The sequence below is a fragment of the Triticum dicoccoides genome, chromosome 1A, assembly GCF_002162155.2.
Source record: "Triticum dicoccoides isolate Atlit2015 ecotype Zavitan chromosome 1A, WEW_v2.0, whole genome shotgun sequence".
NCBI lineage: Eukaryota > Viridiplantae > Streptophyta > Magnoliopsida > Poales > Poaceae > Triticum > Triticum dicoccoides.
The window spans coordinates 41,990,402-41,996,863 of record NC_041380.1 but is presented as its reverse complement, the minus strand read 5'-3'; positions in this window follow the sequence as shown (position 1 = coordinate 41,996,863).

Genomic DNA, 6,462 nt, shown 5'->3' with positions numbered 1-6,462 from the left:
CGTCCAAATCCGGGCAGGAGGCGGAGCGCCATATCATCGCCGCCGACGCCGCTTCCCGGGGCACTGCCCGGCGCGAACCGAGCATCGACAGCTGATACGTCTCAGTCGTATCTACTTTTCCAAACACTTTTGCCCTTGTTTTGGACTCTAACTTGCATGATTTGAATGGAACTAACCCGAACTGACGTTGTTTTCAGCAGAATTACCATGGTGTTATTTATGTGTAGAAACAAAAGTTCTCGGAATGACCTGAAACTTCACGGAGAAACTTTTTGGAAAATATAAAAAATACTTACAAAATATGAAGGCCAGGGGGCCCACCACCTGTCCACGAGGGTGGGGGCGCGCCTGCCCCCCTAGGGCGCGCCCCCTACCTCGTGGGCCCCCTGGAGCTCCTCCGACTCCAACTCCAACTCTATATATTGCGTTTTGGGGAGAGAAAAAATCAGAGAGAAGAATTCATAGCGTTTTATAATATGGAGCCGCCGCCAAGCCCTAAAACCTCGCGGGAGGGCTGATCTGGAGTCCGTTCGAGGCTCCGGAGAGGGGAATCCGTCGCCATCATCATCATCATCAACCATCCTCCATCACCAATTTCATGATGCTCACCGCCGTGCGTGAGTAATTCCATCGTAGGCTTGCTGGACAGTGATGGGTTGGATGGGATCTATCATGTAATCGAGTTAGTTTTGTTAGGGTTTGATCCCTAGTATCCACTATGTTCTGAGATTGATGTTGCTATGACTTTGCTATGCTTAATGCTTGTCACTAGGGACCGAGTGGCATGATTTCAGATCTGAACCTATTATGTTTTCATCAATATATGAGAGTTCTTGATCCTATCTTGCAAGTCTATAGTCACCTATTATGTGTTATGATCCGTTAACCCTGAAGTGACAATAATCGGGATACTTACCGGTGATGACCGTAGTTTGAGGAGTTCATGTATTCACTATCTGTTAATGCTTTGTACCGGTACTCTATTAAAAGGAGGCCTTAATATGCCTTAGTTTCCATAAGGACGCCGATGCCATGGGAGGGTAGGACAAAAGATGTCATGCAAGTTCTTTTCCATAAGCACGTATGACTATATTCGGAATACATGCCTACATTACATTGATGAACTGGAGCTAGTTCTGTGTCACCCTAGGTTATGACTGTTACATGATGAACCACATCCGGCATAATTCTCCATCACTAATCCATTGCCTACGAGCTTTCCATATATTGTTCTTCACTTATTTACTTTTCCGTTGCTATTGCTATCATCACTACAAAATACCAAAAACATTACTTTTGCTACTGTTACCTTTTGCTACCGTTACCACTACTATCATATTACTTTGCTACTAAATACTTTGCTGCAGATACTAAGTTTCCAGGTGTTGTTGAATTGACAACTCAGCTGCTAATACTTGAGAATATTCTTTGGCTCCCCTTGTGTCGAATCAATAAATTTGGGTTGAATACTCTACCCTCGAAAACTGTTGCGATCCCCTATACTTGTGGGTTATCAAGACTATTTTCTGGCGCCGTTTCCGGGGAGCATAGCTCTATTCTTGGAGTCACTTGGGATTTATATCTGCTTATCATTATGAAGAACTTGAAAGATCCAAGAACCAAGATTTATCCCTCAACTACGAGGGGAGGTAAGGAACTGCCATCTAGCTTTGCACTTGATTCACCTTCTGTTTTGAGTAAGCTTGCGACACCTAAACCTGCTTCTGCTATTCGTTCTGATATGTCGCATGTTATTGATGATGCCACTTCTGCTATACATGATACTTATGATGAAACTACTTCTATGCTTGATACTACTGTGCCACTTGGTGAATTTCTTGACGAACAACTTGCTAGGGCTAGAGAGATTGAAAATATTGAATCTGATAATACTGATGAAATTGATGATGAAGACTTTCCTGTTATTTGTGAGGCTTATGTTTTTGATAAAGAAGCTTCTTTAGCTATTTTAGCTTCCAAAGATAGATACGAACTCAAGAGGTTATTAACTAAATGGAATAAGCAATCTCTAAATGCTAGGATGAAACCTGACCCTGCTTTTGCTACTTCACCTATCTGTGTTACCGATAAGGATTATGAATTCTCTGTTGATCCTGATATAATTACTTTGGTTGAATCTGATCCTTTTCATGGCTATGAATCTGAAACTGTTGTGGCACATCTTACTAAATTAAATGATACAGCCACCCTGTTCACTACTGATGAGAGAACTCGTTACTTTTATATCCTTAAAATATTTCTGTTCTCATTAAAGGGTGATGCTAAGACATGGTTTAATTCTCTTGATCCTGGTTGTGTGCGTAGCCCCCAGGATATGATTTATTAATTCTCTGCTAAATATTTCTCTGCTCATAAGAAACAAGCTGCTTTAAGGGATATATATAATTTTGTGCAAATTGAAGAAGAGAGTCTCCCACAAGCTTGGGGAGGCTTCTCCAATTACTTAATGCTTTGCCTGATCATCCTCTTAAGAAAAATGAAATACTTGATATCTTTTATAATGGACTAACCGATGCCTCCAGAGATTACCTGGATAGTTGTGCTGGTTCTCTTTTCAGGGGAAGAACACCGGATGAAGCTGAAATTCTATTGAATAATATGTTGACAAATGAAAATAATTGGACACCTCCGGAGCCAATTCCTGAGCCTATTCCTAAACCAACTCTGAAGAAGAGGGGTATTCTATTTCTCAGTCCTAAAGATATGCAAGAGGCAAAGAAATATATGAAAGAAAAAGGTATTAAAGCTGAAGATGTTAAGAATTTACCTCCTATTGAAGAAATACATGGTCTTAATTTACCGCCTATTGAAGAAACATATGATCTTAATCGTTTACCTACTGAAGAAACTCATGGTCTTGATAACCCGACACATGTAGTAAAGGTAAATTCTCTCTATAGATATGATAAAGCTGAAATCCCATTTACTAAGTTTGCTAGCCCATGCTTAGATGAGTTTGACATATTTATGGTTAAGCAAGAATATTTTAATGCTTATTTTGGTAGACAAATGAAATACAATTCAAATATGCTTGAACACTTGGGTGATTATATGGCTAATGTCAAAGGTGAACTTAAACTTATTAGTAAACATGCTTCTATGGTTACCACTCAAGTAGAACAAGTACTTAAAGCTCAAAATGATTTGCTCAATGAATTAAATAGTAAGAATAATGATAATGCTGTTAGAGTTATGACTAGAGGTGGTAGAATGACTCAGGAACCTTTGTATCCTGAAGGCCATCCTAAGAGAATTGAGAAAGATTCTCAGAGAAATAATATAGATGCACCTAGTCCTTCTAAAAGGAAGAAAAATAAAAATGATAGGACTTTGCATGCTTCTAGTGAACCTGTTATTGAACCACCTGAGAATCCAAATGATATTTCTATTTCTGATGCTGAAACACAATCTGGTAATGAACCTGAAACTAGTGATAAGGTTAATAATAATGTTCATGATGATGCTCAACCTAGTAATGATAATGATATAGAAATTGAACCTGCTGTTGATCTTGATAACCCACAATGAAAGAATCAACGTTATGATAAGAAAGACTTTGTTGCTAGGAAACACGGTAAAGAAAGAGAACCATGGGTTCAGAAACCCATGCCTTTTCCTCCCAAACCATCTAAGAAAAAGGATGATGAGGATTTTGAGCGCTTTGCTGAAATGATTTGACCTATCTTTTTGTGTATGCAATTAACTGATATGCTCAAAATGAATCCTTATGCTAAGTATATGAAAGATATTGTTACAAATAAGAGAAAGATATCGAAAGCTGAAATTTCCAACATGCTTGCTAATTATACTTTTAAGGGTGGAATACCTAAGAAACTTGGAGATCCCGGTGTACCAACTATATCATGCTCCATTAAAAGAAACTATGTTAAAACTGCATTATGTGATCTTGGAGCCGGTGTTAGTGTTATGGCTCTCTCTTTATATCGTAGACTTGATTTTAATAAGTTGACACCTACTGAAATATCTTTGCAAATGGCTGATAAATCAACTGCTATACCTATCGGTATTTGTGAGGATGTGCCTATTGTAGTTGCAAACGTTACTATTTTAACGGACTTTGTTATTCTTGATATTCCCGAGGACGATAGTATGTCTATTATTCTTGGAAGACCCTTTTTGAATACTGTAGGGGCTTTTATTGATTGCACTGAAGGCAATGTCACTTTTCATGTTAATGGTAATGAGCATACAGTACACTTTCCGAGGAAACAACCTCAAGTTCATAGTATCAACTCTATTGGAAAAACTCCATCGATTATATTTGGAGGTTTTGAATTTTCTCTTCCTACTGTCAAGAAGAAATATGATATTCTTATTATTGGGGATGTGCATATCCCCGTTGAGGTAACATAGTGTTATTCGAAATTTCTCCGGTTCCATGTTATTCGGAATGAGTTCGTTAACAAGACTTGATCAACCTTATTAGTGGATTCCTTTTGATGAGCATGAGATGGATGAAACTAGAAGGCACAACCTTCTGTACCCTCCTTTTACTTTCTGTTATTCATATTAAATAAAATTAAAATAGTATTTTTCTGTCTGTTATCTGATTATCCGTGCAATATAAAAAAACTCCAAAAATAAAAGTTCTCCAAATGCCCTGAAATTTAAATATGATTTTTTGTGGAATATTTGAGAATATTTGGCACTAAGAACACAACAGGGGGTCAACCACCTACCCACGAGGGTGGAGGGCGCGCCCCCTACCTCGTGGGCCCACGGTGGCCCTCCTCCACTTATCCTTTCACCCACACACTCCTTCTTCCTCCCCCCAAACATGAATATCCAGCTCAAACCCGAGTCCAAGCTCATTTTGCTGCCATTTTCGATCTCCTTGCTCAAAGCACCTCTCACAAAACTGCTGGGGGAGTCCTTGGTATGTGACTCCTCCATTGGTCCAATTAGTTTTTGTTCTAGTGCTTTATTCATTGCAAATTTGTGCTGCCTAGGTGACCATGTTCTTGATCTTGCATGTCAAATTTATATGGTCAAAATTAGTTTTGATGCATGATATAGGCTCTAGGCACTTTTATGAGTAGTTGCTATCAATATTATTGAGTTTGGTTCACTTTTATTTTGAAGTTACTAAAATTTTTCCGAATTTTTCAGAGGAAGAAATATGCTTAGGAAAATGTTCCAGGGTGGTTCTTCAAGGAAGCAAGGACCCAGACTTGCAATGTGTGATGCTGATGATGAGCCACCAAGAGACACTCCAGTGCGTCCTTGTGAATGGCCTTCTGAGAACTTTATGGATCGAGCAGGAATTAAGGAAGAATTTAATGCATATTTGCGTAACGCTGATCTTGTGAGCTTCGAGGAAGAGAAGTGCAACCAGTATCACAATCTCACTAGTTCCTTTGTGAGGAGGTTTGAATTTACATCTTCACGCAAAAGGAATATATGTTATTACCAGAGAGGAGGCAGATGAGTACGAGAGGAGAGCGGAGGCCACTCGTCGCCATGCTGCAGCTCAGGAGGCGATAGCCGTTGCATCTCAGTATGACCCCAGCTACTATTATGGATATCCGCCAGGCCAGCCGTGGCCATAGACCAACTTAGGCCAAAAGCCTAAGCTTGGGGGAGTACGTATTTCCCACCGACATTACATTTATGTTCACACACTTATTGCTAGATGTCGGTGCTCATACTTTTTCATTGTATCATCCATGCTAGTTTATTTCCTTTTTATGCTTTCTTCTTGTGTGTTTAATAGACCTTAAGAAAAACCAAAAAAGATAGTTGTAGCTTTTATTTAGTTTACTTTCCATGCTTGTTGTAGTAATTAAAAAGAAAACCCAAAAAGATTTCCTATTCTTCTTTTACTTGTTGGGATCTCTCCCGTGTAAATAGTTTTATTTCTTTTCTTTTCTTTGGGGGTCGATAGGAGAAGACCATAATTAAATTGTTGAAGTGGATCTTGTATGCATTATTGTTGATCTGACAAAAGAGCCCATATTGCCTTGTGTTCTCCTATTTATTGAATGCTTGCAGATTCCAGCTTAGTCCAATGCATGTGCACTATTATTCTTATTCACATCGTTCGGTCATGCAAGTGAAAGACAATTATGACGATATATGATGGACTGACTGAGATGAGAAAAGCTGGTATGAACTCGACCTCTTTTGTTTTTATAAATATGATTAGTTCATCGTTTCTGATTCAGCCTGTTATCAATAAACATGTTTGCAATGACAACTAGAGATCATAGTTTCTTCTGCCATGCTTGATTAGCTATGAGTTATAATGGTTTACCTTGCATGCCAACATGCTATTAAAATGGTTGTGATGTGGTATGACAGGGTGGTATCCTCCTCTGAATGATTTAAGTGACTTGACTTGGCGCATGTTCACGCATGTAGTTGAAACAAAATCAACATAGCCTTCACGATATTTATGTTCATGGTGGATTATATCTTACT